The sequence below is a fragment of the Aulostomus chinensis genome, chromosome 1 (assembly GCF_037954235.1).
Source record: "Aulostomus chinensis isolate RoL2024-O1b breed Wild chromosome 1, RoL_Achi_v1.0, whole genome shotgun sequence".
NCBI lineage: Eukaryota > Metazoa > Chordata > Actinopteri > Syngnathiformes > Aulostomidae > Aulostomus > Aulostomus chinensis.
The window spans coordinates 15,132,835-15,149,057 of NC_141320.1; the positions used below are offsets into that span (position 1 = coordinate 15,132,835).

The following is a 16,223-nucleotide window of genomic DNA, read 5'->3' on the forward strand; positions in this document are numbered from 1 at the left end:
GGACCTCAAAATAATGCGACAGTAATGTCGGAAGAATTGCCAATGAACTCAAGATGATGCTAACAGTAATGTAGTGATAGTTGCTAAGAAACTCAGTGATGCTTTCAGTAATGTAGTAAGAGTTTCGAATAACCTCAAAGTGATGCTGACAGTCAAGTAGTAAGAGTTGCTACGAACCTCAAAATAATGTGACAGTGATGTCGGAAGAATTGGAAATGAACTCAAAATGATGCTAACAGTAATGTAGTGATAGTTGCTAATCAACTCAGTGATGCTTACAGTAATGTAGTAAGTGTTTCGAACAACCTCAAAGTGATGCTGACAGTCATGTAGTAAGAGTTGCTACGAACCTCAAAACAATGCGACAGTGATGTAGGAAGAATTGTTAATGATTTCAAAAATGATGCTGACAGTGATGTCGTAAGAATTGTTAATAATCTCAAAATGATGCTGACAGTCTTGTACTAAGTGTTGCTACGAACTTCAAAATAATGCGACAGTAATGTAGTAAAAGTTGCTACGAACCTCAAAATATTGCGACAGTGATGTCGGAAGAATTGCTAATGAACTCAAGATGATGCTAACAGTAATCTAGTAAGAGCTGCTAATAACCTCAAAATGATGCTGACAGTAATGTAGTAAGAATTGCTAATAAACTCAAAATGATGATAACAGTGATGTCGGAAGAATTGCTAATGAACTCAAAATGATGCTTACAGTAATGGAGTAAGAGTTGAAACTAGAACAACAAACTGTCCTCTGATGGTTGGACAGGTTGGTTTGGTCCGTCCTCTCACTCATCATTAAAAGCCCTTATTACTCATCATTCATCCAATCTGACACTCACGTCTGCAGTGGGGAATCCCCAGCAACCCGCGGCCCACATGGAGCAGTCTCGGCCAATCACGTGGGGCCTGCAGCGGCACCGACCACCAAATGACTCGCAGGTGTCACTCTCAGCTCCAACCTCATGGCAGGCACAAGGCAGGGCGCCGTTGATGAAGAGAGCCCAAGAGACACAGCTGAGCTGAGACAGAATGGAGACCAAGGACAGGAGGGACGACAGAGAAAAAGGAAACGTTAGCGAGACATTTTAGGAAAATTAGTTTAGTGGGGAAAAGGTTCTTAGCCAAACTTGCTAAATGGAAGGACAACAAAAAACAAAGATCTTCAAAAGAAAATTAGCACAAAGTGAAACCCTGCAAGAGAAAGTAAATCAAGAACTAAATATTCTTGAGGCTCAGGTCTTTAGTTCCAATGCTTGTAAATGACATCTGAATGCATTCACAACCCAAATCTGAGCAGACAGAAGCGTCCCAGTCAGGCCCAGTTTAGTTCCTTTAGAACATTCAGGGATACAGAACATGGACCAACTCAGGCTGAGAGACACCGACTTGACATGAAAGCTGTTGAGGCCACAGCTGCTGATGAAGTGGTCAGATTTCTCCAGTGGTTCTTGGTTCAGGGAGCTGGAGCTGGAGCTGCTCTCAGGCACCACCAGGACGTAATCCTGGAGAGACAGAAGGAAGAAGTCCAGGCCTGACAGAGGAGAAGGAGGCACAGAGTAGAAACAGCAGATACGTGTGGGGAAAGGGAGAGGGTATCAGTCCAGCAGAGGAGCAGGAAACCTACCACCACAGGGCTCTGCCTGCAGGAACCTGCAGGTGAGGAGGACCTGGTGGTCCGGCACATCCAGAATGATCTGGTTTTCAGACACCGGCACGTTTCGGCAGCCGTAAGCGTGGGGACAGAAGGAGGCGTTGGCGTGGCCTGAAAGACACAAACAACCATCTCCATTTGAATGTTTCTCAAACAGCCGGATCAGGAAAGCTAAGATGAATCAAAGATCCTCCACCCTGCCAGATCCGACCCTGGTAATGTAGACCTGCACAGGGTGGGTGGGGTGGAGCGGCTGGTGGTGGTGGAGGATGAAGACGTATCTGCCCAAAGCCTGGACACGGTGGAGTCCACCGCAGCGTTCTGAGTAGAAGGATGAGAGCGATGTTCAATGGTACATGTTTTCTTTCCTGAACCGCCGATGTTTCCAATCACGAATCTCAGTCATGAGATTTGAACATCATGGAGGAGTTCAAAAGTGTCAAACTGGGCCGGTCTCCATTTTATGAGTCCAGAGACAGAGGATAAAACTACAAGTCCCTGGTTCAGATTTGACTCGTCTGAATCCAAACACAGCAGCGTTCTTCCACCAGGCCAGATGAGTTGATCATGATAACAAGATATCTTCATGCTACTACAACACACAAACTCATCACCAGAAAAGACTTCATGGTGGAACAACAAATCTCCTCCCAATGGGAAAAACATTGAGTTGAACAATCAACTTTTCCATGATGACATGGAGAGCTTGGCAGCAGCAGCAGGCTTCCATTGGGGGCTGATATGCCAGCTCCACTTAGCCTTCTTTGGAATGGTTTCACCTGGAGTGATGCTGTTATTGAGACCTTTTATCTGGAACAACACCACCTGCATGGAGACTGAGGACTTCAACAGATGCAGATGTTGACCCAGAATAAATCTAAATATTCCAGATGTGTTAAATCAATCCAGCAGCAGTGGTGGGAGCGTCGTAAACTCCCTCACTCAGCAGCTGTCAGCCTCCGTACCTGCACGGAGTCCAGCCTGATGTGGTCTCTGTTGTCTGCTCCCAGAGGTGGTCTGTCACCTCTGAACCAGGGGGCTCATCTCTCTGGTGGGAGGGCAGTGGAGGAGCTACAGGGGGAGGGAGGGTGGATCAGAACCCTTCTAACAAGAGCGCTGAGGGGACACAGGAGGAGCTACAGGGGGAGGGAAGATGGATCAGAACCCTTCTAACAAGAGCGCTGAGGGGACACAGGAGGAGCTGCAGGGGGAGGGAAGGTGGATCAGAACCGTTCTAACAAGAGCGCTGAGGGGACACAGGAGGAGCTACAGGGGGAGGGAAGGTGGATCAGAACCGTTCTAACAAGAGCGCTGTCCCACTAATGTTCCTCACCAGAATCCACCTGTCAGGGGGGAACCGTCCATGGGTGCTGATGCAGCGGACTGAAGGTTCAACGTAGTCCATGCTGAACTGGTCTTTAGGCACCAGGTGGACTTTGTGCTAAAAACAGCAGAAAAAAAAGACAAAAAGGGGAGAATTTTAACAAAAGTATGCAAATGAGCTGAAGATCAAAATACAAAAAGTAAATCAAGGTTTTTTTCAAATGATTGCCAGCTATTTAGCTAAGAGAAGGACAAATGTCAATCAAGATGTCAGAATGGAACGATCCCACTGGCTTCTGGTCAAGGGAACCATGGAGATGCTAACTTCCTGTTGGACTATCAGGGTGTCTCATCCCTGACATGCTAACTTCCTGTTGGACTATCAGGGTGTCTCATCCCTGACATGCTAACTTCCTGTTGGACGATCAGGGTGTCTCATCCCTGACATGCTAACTTCCTGTTGGACGATAAGCGTGTCTCATCCCTGACATGCTAACTTCCTGTTGGACGATAAGCGTGTCTCATCCCTGACATGCTAACTTCCTGTTGGACTATCAGGGTGTCTCATCCCTGACATGCTAACTTCCTGTTGGACTATAAAGCCTGATTAAAGCCTGATTTATGCTTCTGTGTCGAGTAGTATTCGTACCTCCGCCGTCGACGCAGACCCCTGAAGACGCTGTAGCCTGACACGCGCCTCCAAAAAATCCTGTTTACGCATCGCGTCGACGCGTGGTGACGTCAACGTCGAGGACTGTGATTGGTCCGCCCAAAACGTCATTTCCGGTTCATTCGCAGCATAACACCGCCATTTTCAAAGTTTCTGTGGTGAAGGCTCCAAGAAAAAATGGACCAAGCTGAAGAAAGGATTATCGAGGAGGTGCTCAAGTACGACCACCTCTACAACGCCTCTTAGCGGCACTACAAAGACTGACAAATGGCCAACAATTGTTGTCTGTGACCGGAAGAAAACCAAGGAATCCGACAAGAGCCCCGTAAACAATACAAAGACAAAGCCACACCCCCTAGCGGCTTGGCGGTGAATTGCAGAGCAACGCGTTCCCTCGACGCAGAATAAACCAGGCTTTCCAGTCGCACCTGTTTTACGCCCCCGTGCCAGATAAGGACCCCCATCGGGCTGTGCCACTCTGGAGGGAGCGGTCTCACAGTCAGTCAGCGGAACCATGCGGATCCGGGCCGGAGCTGTGGGAAGGAGCGCCAATTGTATCGGGTTGTTGTTTTCTGGACTGCAGCAGAACAGGAGCAGCCGGGACTGGAATGTAGAAGTAGGTTGTCTTGAAGTTGACTCAGTTATGGTGAACGATATTGTGGTTCAACACTTTAATGAGCTTTAAGGCAAACATATTTCATGAGGAAACAACGCCGGAATTGGACGGATTTCAGCGGCACACAACAACGTATCCGATACACCTCATTGGAAACCTGGTGGTCTAAGACTAAGAAACACCAGTCACCATGAAGAAAGGAACTTTTAGCTGAGTACTCATGTTCTTTTCTGCAGGTTGAATGTGGCATTTGTTGGACAGAAGCGTCTCATCTCAACAAAAGCACCTCTTCAGTGCTGAGGCATGATGGGGCCAGGCATGAGAATGAAGTCCCAGATCCACCAGGATGAACTCAGGTATACAGCCACTCTCCAACTGACTCACAGTTGCTTCATTGATCATTAATTCCTATTCATTTCTTCTCTCCTTCATCTTGAACCATCCAGCTTCCAGGAAGCAGATGCTGGATGAGGCTCTGCTGAATTTGATCCTGAAGGACTGCCAGCCCCTCAGCACTGTTGAGAGGGAAGGGTTCAGGGAACTGGTTCAGGTCCTTGAGCCTCATATGTTTGCCAACCAGGAAGGTTTGTGTGGAAATGATCTAAAGCAGTCGTTGATATCTCCAGTTTATTTCATCTCTAATTTCAATGTATTGATTTACTCTGGGTGTCATTTTCAGACCATCAAACAAACGGTGGCCAAAAAGTACCAGGAGGAACGGGAAGGAGTGAAAAAGGAAGTCCAGCTGCCATGTGGAAATATGGACATGGAGGCTCCCTTGGCTCTGACCTGTCACTGCATTCGTGAGAATGAATGTGTTGGGAGTGCAAGACTTTCCACAAAGTCACCCTGCATCATTTTGAGGTTAGTAGCAACTCTCACCACATCACTTGAGCATCATTTCTTTGGTTAGAAGCAGTTCTTATGAGATCACTGTAGCATCGTTTTGAGGTTTTAAGCAACTCTCAATACATCACTGTAATTTCATTATGAGCTTCATCGCAATTGTCGCATCACTGTCGCATCATTTTTAGGATAGTAGCAACTCTCACCACATCACTGTAGCATCATTTCTTAGGTTTGTCGCAACTCTCATTACATTACTTTAGCATCATTTTGAGGACAGTAGCAACTCTCACGACATTACTGTCGCATCATTTTGAGATTCGTAGCAACTCTCATTACATCACTGTAGCATCATTTTGAGGTTTCTAGCAACTCTCACCACATCACTGTAGCATCATTTCTTAGGTATGTAGCAACTCTCATTAAATCACTTTAGCGTGATTTTGAAATTACTATCAACTCTCACTACATCACTGCCACCTCATTTTGAGGATAGTAGCAACTCTCACCACATCACTGTAGCATCATTTCATAGGTAAGTAGCAACTCTCACCAGATCACTGTAGCATCATTTCTTAAGTATTTAGCAACTCTCATTACATCACTTTAGCGTGATTTTGAAATTACTATCAACTCTCACCAGATCACTGTCAGCATCGTTTTGAGATTAGTTTCAACTCTCACGACATTATTGCCACCTCATTTTGAGGATCGTAGCAACTCTCACTACATCACTGTCGCATCATTTTGAGGATAGTCGCAACTGTCACGACATTACTGGAGCATCATTTTGAGATTCCTAGCAAATCTCATTACATCTCTGTGGCATTATTTTGAGGTTCGTAGCAACTCTCACCACATCACTGTAGCATCATTTCTCAGGTAGATAGCAACTCTCATTACATCACTGTAGCATCATTTTGAGAATCGTAGCAACTCTCATTACATCACTGTAGCATCATTTTGAGGTTCGTCGCAACTCTACCCACATCACTGTAGCATCATTTCTTCGGTAAGTAGCAACTCTCATTACATCACTTTAGCGTGATTTTGAAATTACTATCAACTCTCACCACATCACTGTAGCATCATTTCTTAGGTTTTTAGCAACTGTCATTACATCACTGTAGCATCATTTCTTAGGTTTGTAGCAACTATCATTACATCACTCTAGCATCATGTTCCGATTCGTAGCAACTCTCATTACATCACTGTAGCATCATTTCTTAGGTAAATAGCAACCCTCATGACATCACTGTAGCATCATTTCTTAGGTTTGTAGCAAATCTCATTACATCAGTCTAGCATCATTTTGAGATTCGTAGCAACTCTCATTACATCACTGTAGCATCATTTTGAGGTTCGTCGCAACTCTCACCACATCACTGTAGCATCATTTCTTCGGGAAGTAGCAACTCTCATTTTATCACTTTAGCATGATTTTGAAATGACGATCAACTGTCACCACATCACTGTAGCATCATTTCTGAGGTTTGTAGCAAATCTCATTACATCACTCTAGCATCATTTTCCGATTCGTAGCAACTCTCATTACATCACTGTAGCATCATTTTGAGGTTCGTATCAACTCTCACCACATCACTGTAGCATCATTTCTTAGGTAAATAGCAACCCTCATTACATCACTGTAGCATCATTTTGCCGTTTGTAGCAACTCTCACTACATCACTGTAGCATCATTTCTGAGGGAAGTAGCAACTCTCATTACACCGCTTTAGCATTATTTTGAAATTACTTTCAACTCTCACCACATCACTGTCAGCATCATTTTGAGGATCGTAGCAACTCTCACTACATCACTGTCGCATCATTTTGAGGATAGTCGCAACTCTCACCACATCACTGTAGCATCATTTCTTAGGTATGTAGCAACTCTCGTTACATCACTTTAGCGTGATTTTGAAATTACTATCAACTCTCACCACATCACTGTCAGCATCGTTTTGAGATTAGTTTCAACTCTCACGACATTATTGCCACCTCATTTTGAGGATCGTAGCAGCTCTCACCACATCACTGTCGCATCATTTTGACATTCGTAGCAACTCTCATTACATCACTGTCGCATCATTTTGAGGATAGTCGCAACTGTCACGACATTACTGGAGCATCATTTTGAGATTCCTAGCAACTCTCATTACATCACTGTGGCATCATTTTGAGGTTCGTAGCAACTCTCACCACATCACTGTAGCATCATTTCTCAGGTAGATAGCAACTCTCATTACATCACTGTAGCATCATTTTGAGAATCGTAGCAACTCTCATTACATCACTGTAGCATCATTTTGAGGTTCGTCGCAACTCTACCCACATCACTGTAGCATCATTTCTTCGGTAAGTAGCAACTCTCATTACATCACTTTAGCGTGATTTTGAAATTACTATCAACTCTCACCACATCACTGTAGCATCATTTCTTAGGTTTTTAGCAACTGTCATTACATCACTGTAGCATCATTTCTTAGGTTTGTAGCAACTATCATTACATCACTCTAGCATCATGTTCCGATTCGTAGCAACTCTCATTACATCACTGTAGCATCATTTCTTAGGTAAATAGCAACCCTCATGACATCACTGTAGCATCATTTCTTAGGTTTGTAGCAAATCTCATTACATCAGTCTAGCATCATTTTGAGATTCGTAGCAACTCTCATTACATCACTGTAGCATCATTTTGAGGTTCGTCGCAACTCTCACCACATCACTGTAGCATCATTTCTTCGGTAAGTAGCAACTCTCATTTTATCACTTTAGCATGATTTTGAAATGACGATCAACTGTCACCACATCACTGTAGCATCATTTCTGAGGTTTGTAGCAAATCTCATTACATCACTCTAGCATCATTTTCCGATTCGTAGCAACTCTCATTACATCACGGTAGCATCATTTTGAGGTTCGTATCAACTCTCACCACATCACTGTAGCATCATTTCTTAGGTAAATAGCAACCCTCATTACATCACTGTAGCATCATTTTGCCGTTTGTAGCAACTCTCACTACATCACTGTAGCATCATTTCTGAGGGAAGTAGCAACTCTCATTACACCGCTTTAGCATTATTTTGAAATTACTTTCAACTCTCACCACATCACTGTCAGCATCATTTTGAGGATAGTAGCAACTCTCACTACATCACTGTCGCATCATTTGAGGATAGTCGCAACTCTCACCACATCACTGTAGCATCATTTCTTAGGTATGTAGCAACTCTCATTACATCACTTTAGCGTGATTTTGAAATTACGATCAACTCTCACCACATCACTGTCAGCATCGTTTTGAGATTAGTTTCAACTCTCACGACATTATTGCCACCTCATTTTGAGGATCGTAGCAGCCCTCACCACATCACTGTCGCATCATTTTGAGGATCGTAGCAACTCTCACTACATCACTGTCGCATCATTTTGAGGATAGTCGCAAATCTCGCGACATCACTGTCGCATCATTTTTACATTCATAGCAACTCTCATTACATCACTGTCGCATCATTTTGAGGATAGTCGCAACTGTCACGACATTACTGGAGCATCATTTTGAGATTCCTAGCAACTCTCATTACATCACTGTGGCATCATTTTGAGGTTCGTAGCAACTCTCACCACATCACTGTAGCATCATTTCTCAGGTAGATAGCAACTCTCATTACATCACTGTAGCATCATTTTGAGAATCGTAGCAACTCTCATTACATCACTGTAGCATCATTTTGAGGTTCGTCGCAACTCTACCCACATCACTGTAGCATCATTTCTTCGGTAAGTAGCAACTCTCATTACATCACTTTAGCATGATTTTGAAATTACTATGAACTCTCACCACATCACTGTAGCATCATTTCTTAGGTTTGTAGCAACTCTCATTACATCACTGTAGCATCATTTCTTAGGTTTGTAGCAACTATCATTACATCACTCTAGCATCATGTTCCGATTCGTAGCAACTCTCATTACATCACTGTAGCATCATTTCTTAGGTAAATAGCAACCCTCATTACATCACTGTAGCACCATTTTGCCGTTTGTAGCAACTCTCACTACATCACTGTAGCATCATTTTGAGGATCGTAGCAACTCTCACTACATCACTGTCGCATCATTTTGAGGATAGTCGCAACTCTCACCACATCACTGCAGCATCATTTCTTAGGTAAGTAGCAACTCTTATTACATCACTTTAGCGTGATTTTGAAATTACTATGAACTCTCACCACATCACTGTCAGCATCGTTTTGAGGATCGTAGCAACTCTCATTACATCACTGTGGCATCATTTCTTCGGTAAGTAGCAACTCTCATTACATCACTTTAGCGTGATTTTGAAATTACTATCAACTCTCACCACATCACTGTAGCGTCATTTCTTAGGTTTGTAGCAACTCTCATTACATCACTGTAGCATCATTTCTTAGGTTTGTAGCAACTATCATTACATCACTCTAGCATCATTTGGACATTTATAGCAACTCTCCTTACATCACTGTCAGCATCATTTTGAGATTAGTATCAACTCTCCCTACATCACTGTAGCATCATTTTGAGGTTCGTAGCAACTCTCAATACATCATTGTCGCATCATATTGAGGATAGTCGCAACTCTCACGACATTACTGTAGCATCATTTTTAGATTCGTAGGAACTCGCACTACATCACTGTAGCATCATTTCTTAGGTAAGTAGCAACTCTCATTTTATAACTTAAGCATGATTTTGAAATGACGATCAACTGTCACCACATCACTGTAGCATCATTTCTTAGGTTTGTAGCAAATCTCATTACATCACTCTAGCATCATTTTCCGATTCGTAGCAACTCTCATTACATCACTGTAGCATCATTTTGAGGTTCGTATCAACTCTCACCACATCACTGTAGCATCATTTCTTAGGTAAATAGCAACCCTCATTACATCACTGTAGCATCAATTCTGAGGGAAGTAGCAACTCTCATTACACCGCTTTAGCATTATTTTGAAATTACTTTCAACTCTCACCACATCACTGTCAGCATCATTTTGAGGATCGTAGCAACTCTCACTACATCACTGTCGCATCATTTTGAGGATAGTCGCAACTCTCACCACATCACTGTAGCATCATTTCTTAGGTATGTAGCAACTCTCATTTCATCACTGTAGCATCATTTCTTAGGTTAGTAGCAACTCCCATGACATCACTGTAGCATCATTTATAGGTTTTTAGCAACTCTCATGACATCACTTTAGCATGATTTTGAAATTACTATCAACTCTCACGACAACACTGTCAGCATAATTTCTTAGGTTAGTAGCAACTGTCATAACATCACTGTCGCATCATTTTGAGGATTGTAGCAACTCTCACCACATCACTGTCAGCATCATTTTGAGATTAGTATCAACTCTCCCTACATCACTGTAGCATCATTTCTTAGGTAAGTAGCAACTCTCATTACATCACTTTAGCATGATTTTGAAATTACGATCAACTGTCACCACATCACTGTAGCATCATTTCTTAGGTTTGTAGCAAATCTCATTACATCACTCTAGCATCATGTTCCGATTCGTAGCAACTCTCATTACATCACTGTAGCATCATTTCTTAGGTAAATAGCAACCCTCATTACATCACTGTAGCATCATTTTGCGGTTTGGAGCAACTCTCACTACATCACTGTAGCATCATATCTTAGGGAAGTAGCAACTCTCATTACACCGCTTTAGCATTATTTTGAAATTAGTATCAACTCTCACCACATCACTGTCAGCATCATTTTGAGATTAGTATCAACTCTCACTACATTATTGCCACCTCATTTTGAGGAACGTAGCAGCTGTCACCACATCACTGATGCATCATTTTGAGGATCGTAGCAACTCTCACTACATCATTGTCGCATCATTTTGAGGATAGTCGCAAATCTCGCGACATCACTGTCGCATCATTTTGAGATTCGTAGCAACTCTCATTACATCACTTTAGCATCATTTTGAGGTTCGTCGCAACTCTCACCACATCACTGTAGCATCATTTCTTCGGTAAGTAGCAACTCTCATTACATCACTTTAGCGTGATTTTGAAATTACTATCAACTCTCACCACATCACTGTAGCATCATTTCTTAGGTTTGTAGCAACTCTCATTACATCACTGTAGCATCATTTCTTAGGTTTGTAGCAACTCTCATTACATCACTCTAGCATCATTTGTACATTTGTAGCAACTCTCCTTACATCACTGTAGCATCATTTTTAGGATAGTCGCAACTCTCACGACATTACTGGAGCATCATTTTGAGATTCCTAGCAACTCTCATTACATCACTGTAGCATCATTTTGAGGTTCGTAGCAACTCTCACCACATCACTGTAGCATCATTTCTTAGGTAAGTAGCAACTCTCATTACATCACTGGAGCATCATTTTGCGGTTCGTAGCAACGCTCACTTCACCACTTTAGCATTATTTTGAAATTAGTATCAACTCTCACCACATCACTGTAGCATCACTTCTTAGGTTTGTCGCAACTCTCATTCCATCACTTTAGCATCATTTTGAGGATCGTAGCAACTGTCACGACATTACTGTAGCATCATTTTGAGGTTCGTAGCAACTCTCACCACGTCACTGTAGCATCATTTATTAGGTATGTAGCAACTCTCACCACATCACTGTAGCATCATTTCTTAGGTATGTAGCAACTCTCATTACATCACTTTAGCGTGATTTTGAAATTACTATCAACTCTCACCACATCACTGTCAGCATCATTTTGAGAATCGTATACACTCTCACGACATCACTGTCACCTCATTTTGAGGATAGTAGCAACTCTCACCACATCACTGTAGCATCATTTCTTAGGTAAATAGCAACCCTCATTACATCACTGTAGCATCATTTTGCGGTTTGTAGCAACTCTCACTACATCACTGTAGCATCATATCTTAGGTAAGTAGCAACTCTCATTACATCACTTTAGCATGATTTTGAAATTACTATGAACTCTCACCACATCACTGTAGCATCATTTGGACATTTTTAGCAACTCTCATTACATCACTGTCGCATCATTTTGAGTTTAGTATCAACTCTCCCTACATCACTGTAGCATCATTTTGAGATTAGTATCAACTCTCCCTACATCACTGTAGCATCATTTTGAGGTTCGTAGCAACTCTCCATACATCATTGTCACATCATATTGAGGATAGTCGCAACTCTCACGACATTCCTGTAGCATCATTTTGAGATTCGTAGCAACTCTCACTACATCACTGTCGCATTATTTTGAGGTTTGTAGCAACTCTCATGACATCACTTTAGCATGATTTTGAAATTACTATCAACTCTCCCGACAACACTGTCAGCATAATTTCTTAGGTTAGTAGCAACTGTCATAACATCACTGTAGCATCATTTTTAGGATTATAGCAACTCTCACCACATCACTGTCAGCATCATTTTGAGATTAGTATCAACTCTCCCTACATCACTGTAGCATCATTTTGAGGTTCGTAGCAACTCTCCATACATCATTGTCGCATCATATTGAGGATAGTCGCAATTCTCACGACATTCCTGTAGCATCATTTTGAGATTCGTAGCAACTCTCACTACATCACTGACGCATCATTTTGACATTTGTAGCAACTCTCATTTCATCACTGTAGCATCATTTCTTAGGTTAGTAGCAACTCCCATGACATCACTTTAGCATGATTTTGAAATTACTATCAACTCTCCCGACAACACTGTCAGCATAATTTCTTAGGTTAGTAGCAACTGTCATAACATCACTGTAGCATCATTTTGAGGTTCGTAGCAACTCTCAATACATCATTGTCGCATCATATTGAGGATAGTCGCAACTCTCACGACATTACTGTCGCATCATTTATTAGGCATGTAGCAACTCTCACCACATCACTGTTGCATCATTTCTTAGGTATGTAGCAACTCTCATTACATCACTTTAGCGTGATTTTGAAATTACTATCAACTCTCACCACATCACTGTCAGCATCATTTTTAGATTCGTATCAACTCTCACGACATCACTGTCACCTCATTTTGAGGATAGTAGCAACTCTCACCACATCACTGTAGCATAATTTTGAGGATCGTAGCAACTCTCATTACATCACTGTAGCATCATTTTGCGGTTCGTAGCAACTCTCACGACACCACTTTAGCATTATTTTGAAATTAGTATCAACTCTCACCACATCACTGTAGCATCACTTCTTAGGTTTGTCGCAACTCTCATTACATCACTTTAGCATCATTTTGAGGTTCGTAGCAACTCTCAACACGTCACTGTAGCATCATTTATTAGGTAAGTAGCAACTCTCACCACATCACTGTCGCATCATTTGGACATTTTTAGCAACTCTCATTACATCACTGTAGCATCATTTTGAGGATAGTAGCAACTCTCATTTCATCACTGTAGCATCATTTCTTAGGTTAGTAGCAACTCGCATTACATCACTGTAGCATCATTTCTTAGGTAAGTAGCAACTCTCATAACATCACTGTAGCATCATTTCTTAGGTAAGTAGCAACTCTCATTACATCACTTTAGCATGATTTTGAAATTACTATGAACTCTCACCACATCACTGTAGCATCATTTGGACATTTTTAGCAACTCTCATTACATCACTGTCGCATCATTTTGAGGATAGTCGCAACTCTCACGAACATTATTGGAGCATCATTTTGAGATTCCTAGCAACTCTCATTACATCACTGTAGCATCATTTTGAGGTTCGTGTCAACTCTCATTACATCACTGTAGCATCATTTTGAGGTTTGTAGCAACTCTCACTACATTACTGGAAGCATCAATTTGAGCATCGTAGCAACTCTCATTACATCACTGTAGCATCATTTTGAGGTTCGTAGCAACTCTCACCACATCACTGTAGCATCATTTCTTAGGTAAGTAGCAACTCTCATTACATCACTTTAGCATGATTTTGAAATTACTATGAACTCTCACCAAATCACTGTAGCATCATTTGGACATTTTTAGCAACTCTCATTACATCACTGTCGCATCATTTTGAGGATAGTCGCAACTGTCACGAACATTACTGGAGCATCATTTTGAGATTCCTAGCAACGCTCATTACATCACTGTAGCATCATTTTGAGGTTCGTATCAACTCTCATTACATCACTGTAGCATCATTTTGAGGTTCGTAGCAACACTCATTACATCACTGTAGCATCATTTCTTAGGTAGATAGCAACTCTCATGACATCACTGTAGCATCATTTTGAGATTCGTAGCAACTCTCATTACATCACTGTAGCATCATTTTGAGGTTCGTAGCAACTCTCACCACATCACTGTAGCATCATTTCTTAGGTAATAGCAACTCTCATTACATCACTGTAGCATCATTTTGCGGTTTGTAGCAACTCTCATTACATCACTGTAGCATTATTTTGAATTTAGTATCAACTCTCACCACATCACTGTAGCATCACTTCTTAGGTAAGTAGCAACTCCAATTACATCACTTTAGCGTGATTTTGAAATTACTATCAACTCTCACCACATCAGTGTCAGCATTATTTTGAGATTTGTATCATCTCTCATGACATCACTGTCACCTCATTTTGAGGATAGTAGCAACTCTCACTACATCACTGTCGCATCATTTTGACATTTGTAGCAACTCTCATTTCATCACTGTAGCATGATTTTGAAATGACGATCAACTGTCACCACATCACTGTAGCATCATTTCTTAGGTTTGTAGCAAATCTCATTACAGCACTGTAGCAACATTTTCTGATTCGAAGTAACTCTCATTACATCACTGTAGCATCATTTTGAGGTTCGTAGCAACTCTCACCACATCACTGTAGCATCATTTGTTTGGTTAGAAGCAACTCTCATGACATCACTTTAGCATGATTTTGAAATTACTATCAACTCTCACCACATCACTGTCAGCATAATTTCTTAGGTTAGTATCAACTCTCCCTACATCACTGTAGCATCATTTTGAGGATTGTAGCAACTCTCACCACATCACTTTAGCGTGATTTTGAAATTACTATCAAGTCTCACCACATCACTGTTGCATCATTTTGAGGATCGTAGCAACTCTCACTACATCACTGTCGCATCTTTTTTTCCATTTGTAGGTTAGTAGCAACTCCCATGACATCACTGCAGCATCATTTTGAGGTTTGTAGCAACTCTCACGACATTACTGGAAGCATCAGTTTGAGGTTCGTAGCAACTCTCACCACATCACTGTTGCATCATTTCTTTGGTTAGAAGCAACTCTCATGACATCACTTTAGCATGATTTTGAGATTAGTAGCAACTCTCACTACATTACTGTCGCATCATTTCGTAGGTTAGTAGCAACTCTCATTACATCACTGTAGCATCATTTCGTAGGTTAGTAGCAACTCTCATTACATCACTGTAGCATCATTTCGTAGGTTAGTAGCAACTCTCATTACAACACTTTCGCATAATTTTTAGATTCGTAGAAACTCTCACCACATCACTGTTAGCATCATTTTTAGATTCGTAGAAACTCTCACCACATCACTGTTAGCATCATTTTGAGGTTCGTAGCAACTCTCACCACTTCACTGTAGCATCATTTCTTAGGTAAGTAGCAACTCTCATTACATCACTTTAGCATCATTTCTTAGGTATGTAGCAACTCTCATTACATCACTTTGGCGTGATTTTGAAATTACTATCAACTCTCACCACATCACTGTAGCATCATTTCATAGGTTCATAGCAACTCTCATCGCATTTCTTTAGCATCATTTTGAGATTAGTAGCAACTCTTTTCCCAACTCAACCAGACCAAGAGATTAATTCAGAGATTTGGCAGTTAGTCCAGCTGAAGAAAGGCTTTCGGCCTATGAGGCCTAACACCCCTTTTCAAAGCCTGAATTCAAGTGGCCACATGTTCTTGAACAAAGGGTTGTAAAAAGGGGTGATGATTCTGGCCACGGCCCCCACCCTCCAAGAACCTGTGAGTCAGTCTGACCGGAAGTTGCCTGTCAAAATGCTATTGGCTGAGAGCCAGTACCATCCCACGGGAAG

General features: G+C 41.8%; 1 long non-coding RNA gene across 1 annotated transcript; it reads left to right on the forward strand.

The window, feature by feature from the left end:
* Window positions 1-5,045: 5,045 nt before the first annotated feature.
* Window positions 5,046-15,665, forward strand: LOC147270489 (uncharacterized). The gene is made up of 3 exons (XR_015115691.1): window positions 5,046-5,132; window positions 15,293-15,510; window positions 15,555-15,665. It is a non-coding gene; the product is annotated as an uncharacterized LOC147270489 (long non-coding RNA).
* Window positions 15,666-16,223: the final 558 nt, after the last annotated feature.